Raw genomic sequence first — 21,898 nt, 5'->3', positions numbered from 1 at the left:
CATGATAATGATTTATAATCACACATTTCTAAAAGAGAAAAATATAATTGACCAAAAACTACAATAGTTTCCCTTTTAAACATGTTCTTTTATGTAACTAGGTTTTTAGAAATGCTGTCAGGAATCTTTAGATGTCTGGGGGTGTCAAACCCTAAAGGGTCATAATTAATGAAATGTAAAAAAACTATTTTGAAAAAAGTTCACTTTTGTGGCTTGATAATAATTAATGCTGAAAATTTCCAATGTGTGATATGTCAGCATAATTATGGGATTATGGTATAATTGCTTTAATAGCAATAACTCTATGTAAAAGTATGTGGTTGTCATTGAGGACATTTGGGATTAAGGTACTTCTATTCTGTTTGTTGAAATAATTTAAACAAACCGATGTAAAGGATGAAAGGATGTGAAAAGTGCTAATTAATGCATACAATAAAAAAAGTACATAAGTAATGAAAAAACAAATGGAAGTGGGTGTTAGAAAGCGAAAAGTTAGTAGATAAAGGTTTGTTTATTTATTTTCACTCCACAACTATGTCAAATGTAGTAGTGTAAGGCAAGTTAGGTAAGTAACAAACCATTTTCTAAATTGTATTTGTTATTACCTGAAACCTATATTTCCTGTATGCCTGTATAGTAAATATATGCATGGATATTACAGAATAAGAAAACAACCCTTGCTAAAAGGAAAACCATGTAAAAACAAGGAATGGCACCTAGAGATCATTGCACTGAACCATGAAATGTATGTCTTCAACAGAACCAGGTTCACTAATATCTGGTAAATATCTATGGGTCCAAAACTCTGTGCTGATCTCTGTTTAAACATAGAGAACAACACTCAGGGGAAAAAGCTGTCACCATGGGAAAGTGGCATTAGAATGTTTTGTCTATACAAACACATGGTCAGTGGTATACCACCTATGGAATTACTACAACCTGTACCCTCGGTTAAGGACAATCCATAAAATGTTTTCTTTTTTTTTCTAACTGAACACAATAAGTATACATGTAATGAATAGATTTTAGTGTAATTTAGAAAGTTCAGTGAGTTGTGGTTGGCCAAACTTTATAAACATTTTCAAACATTTCCAAAATTTGGAATGTAAGTCCCATTGAAGTCAATGGAAATCTGAACCAGGGTCCAGAAACTGTTTATTGCCAAGCAGCAAATCTTGCTAAATTGTGCAGCATGGTTTGGGAAGCTTCTAGCAGCCAAAACTGAAGATGCATCCAAACCACAGCATGAGCTACTTTCTTTAAAAATAGTAAAAAAGATGGTACCTGATGGCTCTGACAATCATGTAAGGATACACAGATAACAGCAAAAGTAGCTATAAGGCAGAAACAGTTTTTGAAAGCAGCCTTAATTGGACCTTTTCTCCCAGAAACCTTTTGGAAATCAAAAACTACCAAAAATGGCATTAAGTTTTGGATTAGTATGTGCCCATTCAAATTCATGAAATTTGGTGCTAATCCATGAAAAATCCAATTTTAATATCCCCTGAATATGCAGATCAACTTTCTATATTTTAATGCAATATCTGATTTCTATACAAGAATATATTATAATATACTATATTATATATATTATAACTTGCCAAGTTTTCACTGCTGATATTTCTACCAGTTTAAAAGTGTAAAAATGGAAAGCTGGGAAATGGAAATGTTGGTGAAAGACAAAACAACCTGAAATAACTACTCCAAAGTAAAAGTTCTTTTCAATGATTGCCTTGATTCAAAATAATGCATTATTTCTGTTCAATGGTGGTGGATTACAATTCCACCTGTTTATAAATAAGATTAAAACATCACACTGGAAAACTGCATGAATGGAAAAGCAGGTAAATGCATATAAAAAGAAGCAAATTCAGAAATACATTTAAGCTTGAAGATAATATCTTCTTTTTTAATTCCTCATTCATGCTGAATATTTTGTATAAATGAATTTGGCTTATCAAAATCAATATTTTATGGTCTAAATTTGATGTACTCTAATCCCTTTTGTGGGACTATTTAATACTGGTGGTGAGCCGAAGTTTTGTATACCAGAAGTTTCAGAACTGCATTGTTTGTTTTTAATGAAGAAAGCTGTTTGGTTTTTCTTTTTGAAAATAAAGACTGTTTTGCTTTCACAAATACAGCTGGCTAGTGATTCATATATAGTAATTGTATTATTTACTGGTACAACCGTTCAAGAGCATATCTATTTAAATGGAATCTATTTTGTTGCTCTTGCTGGCAACAGAAGCTTTTTATGAAGCAGATGTAAACTCTCAGGGTATATTTATTTTTTAAAAAATGGATTAATATAACAAGCATTCACCCAGACATCACAAATTAAGACCGTATGTTGCTTAATATGTTGATGTCATATGATCATGCAATATTTTCCTGGTTGCAGGATTTCATGCTGCCTGGGTGAATGTATGTGCCATTCATCCAACTATTTTTTTTTTTTGTAAATAGCAAATGACATTTAAGTTTGCTAAAACACTGCATATCACAAACATTTTTTGTAAAATTCTTTCAATTTCATGTTTTCATAATCTGTAGCATGTCAGTGCTGCTGTTCATTTGCAGCCATTTCCTGTCTACATATACTTCATTTTAAGCTGCATGGTGTTACTCCGCATGAGATTTTTGATGGTGACAACAGTGCAACATGCCCGCTTTAAGATTTAAGAATGTTCATACAATAAAATGTGTGAAGATTCACTTCAATTATTTAATCATGTGGAGATAAAATAAGTAAACTGGTTTTCCTTTCATATGAATTGAAATAAATGTTCACATAGTTCATGTGATAATTCTCAAATTCTTTTGTAAATCAGCCGTGCCTAAACAACCACTTGTAGTCTTCATCATTAGTCCCAGTGACAAATGACAATGCAAGTGCACAACAGATAGATGGGGTGGGAGATGGGGATAGGATGTTGTCGTCTGAAAAAGAACCTTCATGGCAGGATTACAAGTAGAGATGAGCGAATTATTCAAAAATTTGGTTCGGCTGATTCGCCGAATTCGCCGATTAAATTCGCTTTGTGCCGAATATATTCGCTGCGAATTTAACTTATAAAAAGGGTGTTTCTAGGCTTCAGAGAGCCTTTATATTAGTGCAGAACACTGTACCTTTAATTTAAATGCCCTTGGAGTCTGCTGGGGAAGAGAAATAATACTGTCAGTCAGTATGACATGCAGATGAGTGCCGTCGATCTTAGAATCACCGCACACTTCACTCATTTGGGCAGTCACGGGGCCAAAACCAGAGTGTGGAGCCACAGTGTGGCGGTGGAGGCAGCAGCAATGGGAGGCCATACAGCACCCTATGACAAAATGGAACCCACCAGCAGTGTGAGGAGACCTGAAAGTGGCACATGTCAGAGTGTGGCGATGGAGACAGCAGCAATGGGAGGCCGTACAGGGACCCATGACACACTCTGGACCTGGCAGCAGCATGAGGAGGCGGTACAGGGGCCCATGACAGATTACGGGCCTGACAGCAGCATGAGGAGTCGGTACGGGGGCCCATGGCAGATTACGGGCCTGGCAGCAGCATGAGGAGGCGGTACAGGGGCCCATGGCAGAGTGGCGGAGCGTAAGCAGCTAAAATTGAAGGCCATACAGAGGCCTATGTTAAAAAGTCCCCCCAGCAGCAGCGTGGGGAGACGACTATCAAGAGTCCAATGGCAGAGTGGCGGAGCAGAAGCAGCTTCAATTGAAGGCCATACACAGGCCTAGGTTAAAAAGCGGAAGCCGTCAGCAGCGTGAGCAGACGACAGAGACACATGGCGCAGGGTGGCGGTGGATGCAGCAGTATTCGGAAGCCAAACACAGGCCTCGGTTAAAAAGTGGAAGCCGTCAGCAGCGTGAGCAGACGACAGAGGCACATGGCGCAGGGTGGCGGTGGAGGCAGCAGCAATGGAAGGCCATACAGCACCCTATCACAAAATGGAACCCACCAACAGTGTAAGGAGACCTGAAAGTGGCACATGGCGCAGGGTGGCGGTGGAGGCAGCAGTATTCGGAAGACATACACAGGACTAGTTTAAAAAGCGGAAGCCGTCAGCAGCGTGAGCAGACGACAGAGGCACATGGCGCAGGGTGGCGGTGGAGGCAGCAGTATTCGGAAGCCATACACAGGCCTAGGTTAAAAAGCGGAAGCCGTCAGCAGCGTGAGCAGACGACAGAGACACATGGCGCAGGGTGACGGTGGATGCAGCAGTATTCGGAAGCCAAACACAGGCCTCGGTTAAAAAGCGGAAGCCGTCAGCAGCGTGAGCAGACGACAGAGGCACATGGCGCAGGGTGGCGGTGGAGGCAGCAGCAATGGAAGGCCATACAGCACCCTATCACAAAATGGAACCCACCAACAGTGTAAGGAGACCTGAAAGTGGCACATGGCGCAGGGTGGCGGTGGAGGCAGCAGTATTCGGAAGACATACACAGGACTAGTTTAAAAAGCGGAAGCCGTCAGCAGCGTGAGCAGACGACAGAGGCACATGGCGCAGGGTGGCGGTGGAGGCAGCAGTATTCGGAAACCATACACAGGCCTAGGTTAAAAAGCGGAAGCCGTCAGCAGCGTGAGCAGACGACAGAGACACATGGCGCAGGGTGGCGGTGGATGCAGCAGTATTCGGAAGCCAAACACAGGCCTCGGTTAAAAAGCGGAAGCCGTCAGCAGCGTGAGCAGACGACAGAGGCACATGGCGCAGGGTGGCGGTGGAGGCAGCAGCAATGGAAGGCCATACAGCACCCTATCACAAAATGGAACCCACCAACAGTGTAAGGAGACCTGAAAGTGGCACATGGCGCAGGGTGGCGGTGGAGGCAGCAGTATTCAGAAGACATACACAGGACTAGTTTAAAAAGCGGAAGCCGTCAGCAGCGTGAGCAGACGACAGAGGCACATGGCACAGGGTGGCGGTGGAGGCAGCAGTATTCGGAAGCCATACACAGGCCTAGGTTAAAAAGCGGAAGCCGTCAGCAGCGTGAGCAGACGACAGAGGCACATGGCGCAGGGTGGCGGTGGAGGCAGCAGTATTCGGAAGCCATACACAGGCCTAGGTTTAAAACTGGAACCCAGCAGCGTGAGCAGACGACAAAGACGCACATGGCAGAAGATGGATCTGGCAGCAGTATGAGAAGGCGGTACAGGGGCCCGTGGCACAGTGTGGTGATGGGGGCTACAGCAACTGGATGCCAGAAAGTGGCCGATAGGGCTATATACTGCATGACTACATAGGTGGTTTTTATAGTACTTTATTTTGGCCTCCCTCTCAGCAGGTGTGAAAAAGGCCACCATTTTTGAACGGTAGCGAGGGTCCAACAAGGTGGACAGCCAAAAGTCATCCCTCTGTCTGATGGTTATTATTCGGCTGTCGCTACGCAAGCAACCGAGCATGCTATGGGCCATTTGTGCCAAGGAATGTGAGGGACTCCCTGCCTCCATCTCCACAGCATACTGCCACGGTGCGTCTGGGTCCTCTGTCTCCTCCTCCTCCTCTACCAGATGCTCCTGCTCTTCCACTCCTGTCCGCTGAGTGGAAAAACCACCCATTTCACTCAATAATTCCTGAGCACCAATGTCCTCCTCTGCCTCCTCCTCTTCTTCCTGTCCTGCCCCCACAGGGGTCATGTGGCGTTGAGATCTGTGCGCCACGTCTACCGCACCCTGACCAGCCATTGTTAACAGCATTTGTTCCAGGACGTGCAACAGAGGAATGACGTCGTTCATCCCATAGTCCTGCCGACTCACGAATAGCGTGGCCTCCTCAAAGGGCCTGAGCAAGCGGCAGGTGTCACGCATGAGCTGCCAATGGCTGACATCTAAGTTACACAGGGGAGTACCTTTATCCGCTTGTAACATCAGGAAATCGGTGATGGCTTTTCGCTGTTCGTAAAGGCGGTCTAACATATGTAGGGTTGAATTCCACCTTGTTGCAACGTCGCAGATCAGGCGATGCTGTGGAATTCCGTTCTGCCGCTGCAGCTCAAGGAGGGTGTGCTTTGCGGTGTAGGAATGGCTGAAATGCATGCAAAGTTTACGTGACATTTTAAGGATGTCTTGCAGTGGGATGGTGGATTTTAGGAACCGCTTGACAACCAGATTGAACACGTGAGCCATGCATGGCGCATGGCACAACCTTCCTTGACGCAGAGCAGACACCATGTTCTTTCCGTTGTCGGTCAACATGGTTCCGATTTTCAGTTTGCGCGGAGACAGCCATCTGTCGATTTCTCTGTTCATTACACTCAGAAGTTCCTCCCCTGTGTGACTACGTTCGCCAAGGCATACCAGGTGCAGCACAGCGTGACACCGTTGCGCCCTGCACATGTGATATGCCGGTCGGGTAATGGGACTTGGCACGGGGGTGGCGGCTGAGGACACGGCGGAAGAAGAGGTGGTAGAGGCAGACATCTTTGCTGGACCAAGGACATGCAAACGTGGAGGCAAAAGCGGCGTGACCTGTCCAAGTTGCTGGTGCGGCTGTGCCGGCACCACGTTCACCCAGTGGGCCGTAAATGACATGTACTGTCCCTGACCGTAGTTACAGCTCCACACGTCGGTGCTGCCGTGCACTTTGGCAGAGACCGACATGCTCAAAGACTGGCCCACCATCTCTTCTACATGTGAATGCAGGGCTGGCACTGCCTTTTTGGCGAAGAAATGCCGGCTTGGCACTCTCCACCGCGGCTCGGCACAAGCCATCATTTCTCGGAAAGGTGCTGAGTCCACCACTTGGAAAGGGAGGGACTGCAGCACCAGCAACTTGGACAGAAGGACGTTCAGCTTCTGCACCGTCGGGTGCGTGCTCGCAAACTGTTGTCTCTTGGAAACGGATTCCAAGAAAGACTGCTGACGGAATCCGTGAAGAGGAGTAGCAGGAGAAGGAGCATCTGAATGAGCGGAAGATGCCAATGAGCGACAACTCCCCTCAGCAGAGGTGTTGGAGCCTTGACTGGCTGATAGAGGGCGATTGACGTCGGGTGACGGAGCAAGTAACGGAGCGGGTGATGGAGCGGGGGCTGGGGCAGGCAGAACCGCCGTATCTTTATCACGGTTTTCCCAGGCCACCGAATGGCGACGCTGCATATGCTGACGCAACGCTGTAGTCCCAACATGGGCCCCCTGGCCTCGCTTGACTTTCTGGCCACATAGTCGACATACGGCTACGTTTACTTCCTCGGGCGGCGTGACGAAAAATTGCCACACCGCCGAGTAGGAAACTTTGCCCCCGCTACTCCTCACTGGCTGACTGCTACTTCCTCCGTGCACACCGGCACCACTACTGGCCGTGGTGGTAGGCTGCAGTGGAGCTGGTGCTCTACTCCGTGGCCGTTTGCCTCCACTGACACTGCTGCGACCCTGCTGCCTCCTGGGCAACCCACCGACTGTTTTGCTCGCTGGCAAGCTGGCACCCTCTTCTCCTGATGATGCGGAAGCAATAGCCTGATGACGACGAGGCTGCCAAGTGCGATCAGCCTCATCATCATCAATTAGGGTCTCCGCGTCACTACTAACCCCCTCGGCTGCGTGTGGGTCAGGAGACAGACCTGTCTCTAGACCGGCTACCAAGCCACTCTCCTCGCCAGTACTTCTTCGCCTGGCTGCTGAAGAGGCGGATGTCTCCCCCCGTTCCTGACCGCCCTCTGTTAGCTCTTCCTCACTGTACAGTGGGGCTGAGCCCACAGCATGCGATACTTCGCTTGGTGAGGGAACACCAAAGGACAGGGGCAGGTCGAGGACACGTGATTTCAGTGAGCTTGCTCCCGGGCCATGCCAACTAACGGTTGTGTCTGACGTACCCACCGACCGTTGGCTGTAGGTGTCAGAGGTGACCTGAGAAGAGGAAGACGACCGAGTCAACCAATCGATGACGGCAGGGTTGTCGGTGGAGACACGACCGCTGGATGACACCGGGAGCACTGGCCTCTGGCTGCGACTAGTGCTGCCTCGACCCCTTCCTCTGCTGCCACGTCTGCTCGCTCCTGAAACATTGCCTCCTCTGCCACTCCTCTGCGTGTTGTCTGACATACTCTTTAATTCAATAAGCACCCCAAAAATAAAACCGGATTTAACTCTTTGAACGTACAATAGTGGTTGTGAAGCAGAAAGTCAGTTTATTTAGCACAATCGGTCAATTGCAGCTTGCCGTTGGCTGTAAACTGTACGTTTATGTCACTGGAATGCACTAATCACCCAAAAAATATTACCGCCACCCGGCGTGTAAATGGATCTAACTCTTTGAACGTACAATAGTGGTTGTGAAGCAGAAAGTCAGTTTATTGTACACAATCGGTCAATTGCAGCTTGCCGTTGGCTGGAAACTGTACGTTTATGTCACTGGAATGCACTAATTACCCAAAAAATATTACCGCCACCCGGCGTGTATATGGATTTAACTCTTTGAACGTACAATAGTGGTTGTGAAGCAGAAAGTCAGTTTATTGTACACAATCGGTCAATTGCAGCTTGCCGTTGGCTGGAAACTGTACGTTTCTGTCACTGGAATGCACTAATCACCCAAAAAATATTACCGCCAGCCGGCGTGTAAATGGATTTAACTCTTTGAACGTACAATAGTGGTTGTGAAGCAGAAAGTCAGTTTATTTAGCACAATCGGTCAATTGCAGCTTGCCGTTGGCTGGAAACTGTACGTTTATGTCACTGGAATGCACTAATCACCCAAAAAATATTACCGCCACCCGGCGTGTAAATGGATCTAACTCTTTGAACGTACAATGGTGGTTGTGAAGCAGAAAGTCAGTTTATTGTACACAATCGGTCAATTGCAGCTTGCCGTTGGCTGGAAACTGTACGTTTCTGTCACTGGAATGCACTAATCACCCAAAAAATATTACCGCCAGCCGGCGTGTAAATGGATTTAACTCTTTGAACGTACAATAGTGGTTGTGAAGCAGAAAGTCAGTTTATTTAGCACAATCGGTCAATTGCAGCTTGCCGTTGGCTGGAAACTGTACGTTTATGTCACTGGAATGCACTAATCACCCAAAAAATATTACCGCCACCCGGCGTGTAAATGGATCTAACTCTTTGAACGTACAATGGTGGTTGTGAAGCAGAAAGTCAGTTTATTGTACACAATCGGTCAATTGCAGCTTGCCGTTGGCTGGAAACTGTACGTTTATGTCACTGGAATGCACTAATCACCCAAAAAATATTACCGCCACCCGGCGTGTAAATGGATCTAACTCTTTGAACGTACAATGGTGGTTGTGAAGCAGAAAGTCAGTTTATTGTACACAATCGGTCAATTGCAGCTTACCGTTGGCTGGAAACTGTACGTTTCTGTCACTGGAATGCACTAATCACCCAAAAAATATTACCGCCAGCCGGCCTGTAAATGGATTTAACTCTTTGAACGTACAATAGTGGTTGTGAAGCAGAAAGTCAGTTTATTTAGCACAATCAGTCAATTGCAGCTTGCCGTTGGCTGGAAACTGTACGTTTATGTCACTGGAATGCACTAATCACCCAAAAAATATTACCGCCACCCGGCGTGTAAATGGATCTAACTCTTTGAACGTACAATAGTGGTTGTGAAGCAGAAAGTCAGTTTATTTAGCACAATCGGTCAATTGCAGCTTGCCGTTGGCTGGAAACTGTACGTTTATGTCACTGGAATGCACTAATTACCCAAAAAATATTACCGCCACCCGGCGTGTAAATGGATCTAACTCTTTGAACGTACAATAGTGGTTGTGAAGCAGAAAGTCAGTTTATTTAGCACAATCGGTCAATTGCAGCTTGCCGTTGGCTGGAAACTGTACGTTTATGTCACTGGAATGCACTAATCACCCAAAAAATATTACCGCCACCCGGCGTGTAAATGGATCTAACTCTTTGAACGTACAATAGTGGTTGTGAAGCAGAAAGTCAGTTTATTTAGCACAATCGGTCAATTGCAGCTTGCCGTTGGCTGGAAACTGTACGTTTATGTCACTGGAATGCACTAATCAACCAAAAAATATTACCGCCAGCCGGCGTGTAAATGGATTTAACTCTTTGAACGTACAATAGTGGTTGTGAAGCAGAAAGTCAGTTTATTTAGCACAATCGGTCAATTGCAGCTTGCCGTTGGCTGGAAACTGTACGTTTATGTCACTGGAATGCACTAATCACCCAAAAAATATTACCGCCACCCGGCGTGTAAATGGATCTAACTCTTTGAACGTACAATGGTGGTTGTGAAGCAGAAAGTCAGTTTATTGTACACAATCGGTCAATTGCAGCTTGCCGTTGGCTGGAAACTGTACGTTTATGTCACTGGAATGCACTAATCACCCAAAAAATATTACCGCCACCCGGCGTGTAAATGGATGTAACTCTTTGAACGTACAATGGTGGTTGTGAAGCAGAAAGTCAGTTTATTGTACACAATCGGTCAATTGCAGCTTACCGTTGGCTGGAAACTGTACGTTTCTGTCACTGGAATGCACTAATCACCCAAAAAATATTACCGCCAGCCGGCCTGTAAATGGATTTAACTCTTTGAACGTACAATAGTGGTTGTGAAGCAGAAAGTCAGTTTATTTAGCACAATCAGTCAATTGCAGCTTGCCGTTGGCTGGAAACTGTACGTTTATGTCACTGGAATGCACTAATCACCCAAAAAATATTACCGCCACCCGGCGTGTAAATGGATCTAACTCTTTGAACGTACAATAGTGGTTGTGAAGCAGAAAGTCAGTTTATTTAGCACAATCGGTCAATTGCAGCTTGCCGTTGGCTGGAAACTGTACGTTTATGTCACTGGAATGCACTAATTACCCAAAAAATATTACCGCCACCCGGCGTGTAAATGGATCTAACTCTTTGAACGTACAATAGTGGTTGTGAAGCAGAAAGTCAGTTTATTTAGCACAATCGGTCAATTGCAGCTTGCCGTTGGCTGTAAACTGTACGTTTATGTCACTGGAATGCACTAATCACCCAAAAAATATTACCGCCACCCGGCGTGTAAATGGATCTAACTCTTTGAACGTACAATAGTGGTTGTGAAGCAGAAAGTCAGTTTATTGTACACAATCGGTCAATTGCAGCTTGCCGTTGGCTGGAAACTGTACGTTTATGTCACTGGAATGCACTAATTACCCAAAAAATATTACCGCCACCCGGCGTGTATATGGATTTAACTCTTTGAACGTACAATAGTGGTTGTGAAGCAGAAAGTCAGTTTATTGTACACAATCGGTCAATTGCAGCTTGCCGTTGGCTGGAAACTGTACGTTTCTGTCACTGGAATGCACTAATCACCCAAAAAATATTACCGCCAGCCGGCGTGTAAATGGATTTAACTCTTTGAACGTACAATAGTGGTTGTGAAGCAGAAAGTCAGTTTATTTAGCACAATCGGTCAATTGCAGCTTGCCGTTGGCTGGAAACTGTACGTTTATGTCACTGGAATGCACTAATCACCCAAAAAATATTACCGCCACCCGGCGTGTAAATGGATCTAACTCTTTGAACGTACAATGGTGGTTGTGAAGCAGAAAGTCAGTTTATTGTACACAATCGGTCAATTGCAGCTTGCCGTTGGCTGGAAACTGTACGTTTCTGTCACTGGAATGCACTAATCACCCAAAAAATATTACCGCCAGCCGGCGTGTAAATGGATTTAACTCTTTGAACGTACAATAGTGGTTGTGAAGCAGAAAGTCAGTTTATTTAGCACAATCGGTCAATTGCAGCTTGCCGTTGGCTGGAAACTGTACGTTTATGTCACTGGAATGCACTAATCACCCAAAAAATATTACCGCCACCCGGCGTGTAAATGGATCTAACTCTTTGAACGTACAATGGTGGTTGTGAAGCAGAAAGTCAGTTTATTGTACACAATCGGTCAATTGCAGCTTGCCGTTGGCTGGAAACTGTACGTTTATGTCACTGGAATGCACTAATCACCCAAAAAATATTACCGCCACCCGGCGTGTAAATGGATCTAACTCTTTGAACGTACAATGGTGGTTGTGAAGCAGAAAGTCAGTTTATTGTACACAATCGGTCAATTGCAGCTTACCGTTGGCTGGAAACTGTACGTTTCTGTCACTGGAATGCACTAATCACCCAAAAAATATTACCGCCAGCCGGCCTGTAAATGGATTTAACTCTTTGAACGTACAATAGTGGTTGTGAAGCAGAAAGTCAGTTTATTTAGCACAATCAGTCAATTGCAGCTTGCCGTTGGCTGGAAACTGTACGTTTATGTCACTGGAATGCACTAATCACCCAAAAAATATTACCGCCACCCGGCGTGTAAATGGATCTAACTCTTTGAACGTACAATAGTGGTTGTGAAGCAGAAAGTCAGTTTATTTAGCACAATCGGTCAATTGCAGCTTGCCGTTGGCTGGAAACTGTACGTTTATGTCACTGGAATGCACTAATTACCCAAAAAATATTACCGCCACCCGGCGTGTAAATGGATCTAACTCTTTGAACGTACAATAGTGGTTGTGAAGCAGAAAGTCAGTTTATTTAGCACAATCGGTCAATTGCAGCTTGCCGTTGGCTGGAAACTGTACGTTTATGTCACTGGAATGCACTAATCACCCAAAAAATATTACCGCCACCCGGCGTGTAAATGGATCTAACTCTTTGAACGTACAATAGTGGTTGTGAAGCAGAAAGTCAGTTTATTTAGCACAATCGGTCAATTGCAGCTTGCCGTTGGCTGGAAACTGTACGTTTATGTCACTGGAATGCACTAATCAACCAAAAAATATTACCGCCAGCCGGCGTGTAAATGGATTTAACTCTTTGAACGTACAATAGTGGTTGTGAAGCAGAAAGTCAGTTTATTTAGCACAATCGGTCAATTGCAGCTTGCCGTTGGCTGGAAACTGTACGTTTATGTCACTGGAATGCACTAATCACCCAAAAAATATTACCGCCACCCGGCGTGTAAATGGATCTAACTCTTTGAACGTACAATGGTGGTTGTGAAGCAGAAAGTCAGTTTATTGTACACAATCGGTCAATTGCAGCTTGCCGTTGGCTGGAAACTGTACGTTTATGTCACTGGAATGCACTAATCACCCAAAAAATATTACCGCCACCCGGCGTGTAAATGGATGTAACTCTTTGAACGTACAATGGTGGTTGTGAAGCAGAAAGTCAGTTTATTGTACACAATCGGTCAATTGCAGCTTACCGTTGGCTGGAAACTGTACGTTTCTGTCACTGGAATGCACTAATCACCCAAAAAATATTACCGCCAGCCGGCCTGTAAATGGATTTAACTCTTTGAACGTACAATAGTGGTTGTGAAGCAGAAAGTCAGTTTATTTAGCACAATCAGTCAATTGCAGCTTGCCGTTGGCTGGAAACTGTACGTTTATGTCACTGGAATGCACTAATCACCCAAAAAATATTACCGCCACCCGGCGTGTAAATGGATCTAACTCTTTGAACGTACAATAGTGGTTGTGAAGCAGAAAGTCAGTTTATTTAGCACAATCGGTCAATTGCAGCTTGCCGTTGGCTGGAAACTGTACGTTTATGTCACTGGAATGCACTAATTACCCAAAAAATATTACCGCCACCCGGCGTGTAAATGGATCTAACTCTTTGAACGTACAATAGTGGTTGTGAAGCAGAAAGTCAGTTTATTTAGCACAATCGGTCAATTGCAGCTTGCCGTTGGCTGGAAACTGTACGTTTATGTCACTGGAATGCACTAATCACCCAAAAAATATTACCGCCACCCGGCGTGTAAATGGATCTAACTCTTTGAACGTACAATAGTGGTTGTGAAGCAGAAAGTCAGTTTATTTAGCACAATCGGTCAATTGCAGCTTGCCGTTGGCTGGAAACTGTACGTTTATGTCACTGGAATGCACTAATCACCCAAAAAATATTACCGCCACCCGGCGTGTATATGGATTTAACTCTTTGAACGTACAATAGTGGTTGTGAAGCAGAAAGTCAGTTTATTTAGCACAATCGGTCAATTGCAGCTTGCCGTTGGCTGGAAACTGTACGTTTATGTCACTGGAATGCACTAATCACCCAAAAAATATTACCGCCACCCGGCGTGTAAATGGATCTAACTCTTTGAACGTACAATAGTGGTTGTGAAGCAGAAAGTCAGTTTATTTAGCACAATCGGTCAATTGCAGCTTGCCGTTTGCTGGAAACTGTACGTTTATGTCACTGGAATGCACTAATCACCCAAAAAATATTACCGCCACCCGGCGTGTAAATGGATCTAACTCTTTGAACGTACAATAGTGGTTGTGAAGCAGAAAGTCAGTTTATTTAGCACAATCGGTCAATTGCAGCTTGCCGTTGGCTGGAAACTGTACGTTTGTGTCACTGGAATGCACTAATCACCCAAAAAATATTACCGCCAGCCGGCGTGTAAATGGATTTAACTCTTTGAACGTACAATAGTGGTTGTGAAGCAGAAAGTCAGTTTATTTTGCACAATCGGCAAACTGCAGCACCAACTGTGCACGACAGCCACCAAAAAAAAAAAGGGTGTATGTCACTTTAAATTTTCGATTCTTTGATAGCTGTGTCTCTGAGTAACGATTTTGTGTCCCTGAGTAACGATTCTGTGTCCCTGAGTAACGATTCTGTGGCCCTGAGTAACGATTCTGTGTCCCTGAGTAACGATTCTGTGGCCCTAAAGTCTTTGTGGCCCTAACTCTGTCCCTTAATACAGACAGGTCTGTCTCTCTTGAATGACCGGAGGCTAATGGAGAATTCTAAGATGGCCGCGATTTATAGCTCCACCATTACACAGTGCTGGCTGGCTGCTGATTGGCTAATGCGATCACATGTCATGATTCATGACTCATGAATGCATTATGGGTCAGCGCGCCTTGTCTGCGCGCCTTCCCAGAGATCCCCGCCCCATCTTCTCTGTCCATTTTCTCCTGTCGCCACACATGTCGCCGCCATTTTTGGGAAAATTCGATTCGTGTATCCGAAGTTTGCTAATCTTCGGATTCGTCGCGAATCGAATTTTTCCAAATCTTCGGAACGAATTCCACTTCGTCATGTTCGATTCGCTCATCTCTAATTACAGGCTATTATTTTAATGACAACTGCAGATTTAGGAATATTGAAAATACATTTTCAATCGATGTTAACATGTTAAAGCTTGTATAAAATGTCAAATATTGCCTTACGTATACTTTAACCATGTAGGATAAGTAATCATGGAGAAAATAAAAATAAAAACATCTATTTAACAGTGGACTGTAGTGTACCCATGACAATTTATTGGGGCAGAGTTTGCTCAACAGTGATATATCCACCCATACATTTTTTTCTACTACATAGCTCCCTTAGATGCTGATCCAAAAGTGAAGACGTTAGCCGCTATGGGACATCACTCCACCTAACAGTATATGCTATTTTCAGTGCAAGGTTTTGAAATACCAAGGATATCCCAGCAGCAATGCCTCAGTTCCACTCTGCAAGATGTCCCACAGGTGGCAGACCCAGTCCAGGAGGCAGCACACTGCTCCGAAAAATATGATGGGCATGTAGTCTGAATACCCTATGTTGTACACCAAGGGTTTAGGATCTGCCCAGCTACTAGCACCAGACTGATGTGGGCTTTTAGGTCAGTGGCTGCTGAAAAGGTTTCCATAAGTTGGCCTGTTCAGAGTAAGTGAAAGGGGATCTAGGTTTGCATAAGGATCAGGGAAACTGCTGTATTTGAATTGCCATCCAACCGAAATAGTTTACATAAAAAATAGAAAGGTGGTGCTCACTTTGACATCTTTACCTTGTGGGATAAAGGATCCTGTCATGGCATTGCTTACAATGAAATATAATGGAGTGGATTTACTAAAAGCAGACTGTTCACTTTGCAAGGGAAGTTGCACTTTGCAAAGGAATTTCCCAGCTTTGTCTATGTCCATTATCTAACCATGTTCAAACAACAAGTGCTGTTTTTTTTCTTTTCCTTGCACGTGATTGAATATTCTTTGCAAAGTGAGATTAATTCCCTTGCAAAGTGAGCAGCCTATTTGCCTCTAGTAATTCAAATCAAATGGATCAGAACAGGTTTGACTTTACATTTTCCCTCTCATCCTGAATTTTGTTTGTTTATCATCCTAAAATTGTTTTATATACAACTGGTAGAACAACCTGCTTAACCCTCCTTTAGAAAATTACATGACTGTTATATAAATGTACAGCAGCTGCTTACAATTCCCCAGTACTGGAGGTAGGTTAATTGTAAAAGATTATACTTTCTGACAGCCCAGTGGAACGTTCTGTAATACTGCTACATAAGAGGAAATGTAGAAGAAATCTACACGATAAGAACATTTCGCTACAGGCTAGAGCCAAGCGGATTACCAGCTTTGGGCAATATTTCACAATCAAAGAGTTCAATTTGCCCAAGACAAAAAAAAACAATTCCCAATTGCTTCTAGACTTTGACATGGCTTTCTTCCAAAGCATCTATTTAGCATATTACCTTTTACTTTTTTATTTTTTCCCTGTCTATTCTATTTAATTGCAGTGTTAATTACAGGTTAATAAAAAAAGCTAATTTACAAAATTACTTCAAGCTGAAAAGTAGACAGTTTCTGCATCCTACCAAAGGTGTACTGTAGTCTAATTATTGATTGTGCAGGGTAGAAAAAATGTTTTGAAATATAAATGGTATATTCAATTCAGAAAAGAAAATGCATAGCAATTGTTTTTTCAGTCTGATGTTTTATATACACTGCATATTTTTGCTTTGAAAAAATAATCTATCTGTGGTTTTCTATGTTGTGATGTGCTTTCGGCTTGAACATGTGAAAAACAACATCTAGCAATGAAAAAAAATATTTATATTTTTTGCATTTTTGTATAAAGAGGCTTTTTGAGGGTATGCTTCAGAGATTGTTAAGTGCTAAAATAGATGGGAACAAATTTTATGAAAGAAAGTCACGTGAAAAGCCTTGGATGTGGGATTGTGAGGAAGTGAATAAAGTAAAAGAAAACAGAGACAGTGTGGCCAAACTAAGGTTAGAGATTAGTACATTACAATCAGAGCTAGAAGTATGAATTGAAATTCACTGACACGTAGAAGAACTGAGCTGAAAGAAGGGATTGTTAAATTAACCAGCAGGTTCAAAGGTGGACTGGAATGAATTGCATCAGGCTGTTTGTTCATATACCTTGAACCAGAGAGCAGCAATAGGCAAATTAGTATGTAGCCCACTTTTGTGGGCCTATGACAAATGGCCTTCCCCAAACAGGATATTGTGCTAAACCTTTAGTTAAATAGGAGAACCAGACCTTTGATAAGTAGAAAAGTAGGTTTGATAATAAAGTTGGTGATGCCTCCACCCAGGACAGGACCTCTGTTAAAATAGGAGATTCCTTTCCTGTGAAGTTACCTAGTAATCTAATCAAAGTATTTAGGAGCAGAGGAGCTACTGCAACTAGCATGTAACATTAACCATAAGTATATAGATGCACACCAAGTTGCAGGGGTCCCTGAGGATGATTATGAAGTTGTGTCCATCTTAGTGCTGGGGATCTGAAGACAAGATCAGCGGTAAACAGGAGATCCTCTAACCGTTGTCCGACCAGCCCTGAACTCTGCTTCTCACTGGCAGAAACTGTGGTATCACATTAGAACTCAGTCAGCCTATTTAATCTGTGCTTTAGTCCCTCCCTATTTATAATCTGACATGCATCTGAACCTCTAAATACCAGAAGTGGTTGTCACATACCTAACCTGGCTCTAGAATTTGATGGCTATCTGGTCCTAAGCTAAAACTGGCTTTAGAATCCCAAACCAGAAGGAACAGGGTTAACTAAAATAACAGGAGCTGAATATAACTAAAATAACAGGAGATGCATATAAACTTTATTGCAATAAACAGGTTCATCTCCTAATATACTGGAAGGTGACCACTACATATAGTACATATAGTAGCACAGACCTAACTATCTGGCACTGTGCATATGATAACAATAGGACTGAGACTTGTCTGTTACTAGGATTCTAATCAAGAAGTTTTGGGCAGCTACAGTTAAACAGCCAGAAAACAGAAACAATTACCTAGTAGTCTCTGCTTCTGGTCTGGATAAAATACACTATTGCTGTAATATAGCAAATGTATGGGGGTGTCAACTCTCCTCTTCACTTCCTCCTTCTGGGCTTTTTAAGCCATCAACCACAGGAAGTGCTAATACATTGCTACACATAACACTGTGATATTAGCAGCTAACAGTGGAAGGCAATAGACCCCTACAGGGATAAAATGAGAGCATACCCAATCATTCTAGTAGTATCTTGTGTGAAAAGGATATAGATGCAGGATGCAGTGGACACATCTAAAAATACACAAATGAGTGGTCTAGACATGGCTGAGTAGAGACATGCTAAATCTAAAGAACAACAAAAGGCATACCGCTCAGGCAAACAATCCAGATCAATCCACAACAGGTGCAGGCTCTGGCTCGCCACCACACACGATGCAAAAGGAAGAAGGGTCAGCCGCACATCGGCGGACAGATGAATACAGTGTGTATCTATTGATCCACAAGACACACAAAACACCAGGACACGTGATTAAGCACGAGATCCTGTGAGACGCGTTGGCAGGTCCTGTGTTTGTGTCCTGGTGTTTTGTGTGTCCTGTGGATCAATGGATACACACTGTATTCATCTGTCCTCGGGTGTGCGGCTGACCCTTCTTCCTGTAGAGACATGCTAAGCCAGAGCTCCCGACCTTACCTCGGCTTTACACCTTATATCTACAGAATATGTTTCACTGCATGATCTCAACTAAGAAAAGACGGGCAAAGTCAGCCTGCAGAACACCTAGGGGGGCCTGGATCTATGGTGGGCATACAGCATTTCTTCCTGGGAACTCAGAGGCCTACCCCACACTCCAGCATGGTAGAGCCATATGGCTCGCTCTTGGAAGCCTCTCTCTCCCAAGCGTCTCCGTCCTCTCCATTTTGTTCAGTGAGCTCTGACTGCCTCTCAGATGCCCTGGAATCTCTGTCATCAGGCAGGATCTTTCCCCTCCACGTGTGATGGCATCTCCGACACTAGGTGAGGGGAGGATCTTAGGGCACTTATTGTCACGTACCTGATTGGAGACTGAAATGACGAGGTTGGCCTCACTTGTGTCACTAGCCCTGACCCAACTGGAAGTGGAACAGAAGGTGTCTAGGGACCAGGGTGACAAGAGCGAAATAGAGACAGGAGTCTCTATTTGTGGGAAGATCAAGACACCCCTGCTAGTTCTTTCCTGGATCCGTAGATCAATTTGAATGGCAAGGTTAATCAGGTCCTCTAGCCTGGTTGGTACCCCACCTCGGGCAAGCTCATCTTTCAAGATGTTAGAGAGACCAAGGCGAAACTGATGGCAGAGAGCAGACTCGTTCCATTGAGTGTCAGAACTCCATATATGGAACTCAGTGACATATTCCTCTATAGGCCTTTGGCCTTGCTGTAGCTTGCTAAGCATAGATTCTGCAGTCTGATGACGGAAGGGATCAGCGTAAAGTTGTGACATCGCTGAGAAAAAAGAGTCCATAGAAGTCAGAGCCGGATCATGTTGCTCACAAAGTTGGTGTGCCCAGGATTGGGGTTCATTCTGAAGGAGTGAAATAATGAACCCCACTTTGGTGCTTTGTGATGCAAAGGTTCTTGGTAGCAGAGAAAAATATAGCTCACAGGCGTTACGAAAGGTTCAAAACTTCCTGTGGTCTCCCGTGAAATACACAGGTATTGGCACCCAGGGTTCCGGTTGAGGAGAAGTTCCATGAATCATGCTGAGCTCTGTCTGGGCAGTTATGTCTGAGACTGCAGAGGGACCCATGGCTGTTGAGACATCCAACTTGGTTGGTAGTTGGCTTTCCGTATGCTCAAGGTTTCTTTGCAAACTCTGCACCATGTAAGACAAGGCAGAGATTGATTGACAGATGTCCCCCATTGCAGAGGCCTCCCTTTCAGACTTCATCACTGACTGACTGGTACTGTCACGTACCTGACTGGAGACTGAAATGACGAGGTCGGCCTCAAATGTGTCACTATCCCTGACCCCACTGGCAGTGGAACAGAGGGTGTCTAGGGACCAGGGGGACAAGAGCACCAGCAGATGTTGTTTGCAGCTCTTGCAGCTGGAGACTTTGGAAGACTGATGAACCTCTGATCCAGGATCAGTAGTGATATGCAGAGCTGGTATGGTAGGTCGCCATGTGTGCATCAGAGCAAGACAGGAAGCTGGGATGGGAGACAGGCGCAATGTCATAGGAATAGCCAGGGTCATCAACAGGTGGACAGCGAGGTACCAAATCATAAGCAAGCCAAAGTCAGGAGCAGAGCCGAAGTCAGGAACAAGTATCACGCAGGAGAATAATCAAGAGTCAGGTCAGGAACAAGCTGGGTCAGCAACAAGGAAATCACACAGGAATGAGCAGGAAACGGGGAACAGCTGAAGACCAGTCAGCACTCAGCACAGGCACATGTGTGTATTTCTATGCACACTTCTATACACCAATCGTCTCACCAGGATTCCCTTACACTTATACAGGTGCTGCAAATGAAGAAGGAGATAGACACTTATCCTCCGCCTGGAGGAATTTCACTGCAAACAAATATTATACGTACGGGCAGAGGTACAGACCCTCGCAGATCGCCTTTCCACTGGAGAGATCTCTGTCTCAGCACTGGAGAGATGAGTGACCAAATTGGAACAGGCCAGAGATATGCAATATGATGCTGTGGTGGCCCTACAACTGCTCCTGGAGGAATTGGAGGACTGTGGCTGCCGTAACAACTTGCGGCTTAGAGGTCTTCCAGAAGCCACAGGTTCCGGAAACTTCCAGGAGATGGTCACTGCCATCCTACATAGGGTTATGGACATTGCACCTCCCACTGATCTCGAATCAGATCGGGTACATCGAGCCCTGGGCCCCAAGCCATCGGATCCAAATAGGCTTCGGATATAATTTGGCACCTACACCAATACACTCACAAGGAGGCTGTCCTATGGAAAGCATGGGCTTTGGGAGCAGTGGACTTTGATGGCGCTGTGCAACATCGGGCATTCCTCCGCCCTCTCTTGGAGATTTGACACTTTGGACTGGCCTACAGATGGGGTCTCCCATTTGCCATTTCATTTTGGAAAGGTTCCGAATCCTTTACTCTGCGGTCCCCCAGGGATCTACCAGCTCTCTTCACCTTTCTGGACACGGATTCGCTTCAAGTCTCTGATTGGCTACAGTTTCTCTCACTCCAGCCAGGGAGTCCAACAACATCTATCGCCAGACTGGGTCTACCACCGAGGCCTTCCAGACAGCGAAGGCAACTTCACACCCAACACCTGAAGGGTCATGTGAGTCTTGACTGTCCAGAGCCCATGGGTGATGTCTACTGCAGCTGAATATGTCTTTTCCCCCTTGAATTTGACCAGTATCCCACCCCTTCTCTGCTGATACCAGGTCTCCATGCCCCGTAGTTTGTCTCCGCTACAATGGATTTATGTCTTCTCACGGATTTGATTCAATGCTCAGGGAAGGCTTTTTTCTTCACTTTTCCTATTTCCTCGGAGCAAGACTGTATGTTCCCGTATCAACTATGCTTCATTGCCTAACACATAATCTATGTCTATGGCTGAACATCAGCATATGGACCTTCTCATGTTATGCATACTTAGGGAGTGTACCCATATTGATTGTCCTGATTTGCCCTGTTTTTTTGTCAATGGAACTTTGTGTGCACAATCAGCTTTTTTATTTACGGAAGGACTTGGTGCCTTAATGTTTTCCTATTCTAGTTCAAGCTGTTTCACTCTGTATGCAGTAAGATGACAATGCTGGTGTAGTCTGCTTATTTAATATGTATAATGAAGGACTGTGTGCCTTAATTTTTGGGGGGGACCCCATTTGGCT

The 21,898-nt window shown here is 44.6% G+C and overlaps 1 pseudogene; it reads left to right on the top strand.

Moving 5' to 3' along the window:
- The first annotated feature begins 20,713 nt into the window (after nucleotides 1-20,713).
- Nucleotides 20,714-21,390, top strand: LOC149462303 (uncharacterized; annotated as a pseudogene).
- The last annotated feature ends 508 nt before the right edge of the window (nucleotides 21,391-21,898 follow it).

The sequence above is a fragment of the Staurois parvus genome, unplaced genomic scaffold (assembly GCF_062004578.1).
Source record: "Staurois parvus isolate SC_StPar_1 unplaced genomic scaffold, SC_StPar_1.0 ptg000177l, whole genome shotgun sequence".
NCBI lineage: Eukaryota > Metazoa > Chordata > Amphibia > Anura > Ranidae > Staurois > Staurois parvus.
The sequence above is the reverse complement of the archived record's forward strand: the minus strand, read 5'-3'. Positions and strand labels throughout refer to the sequence as shown.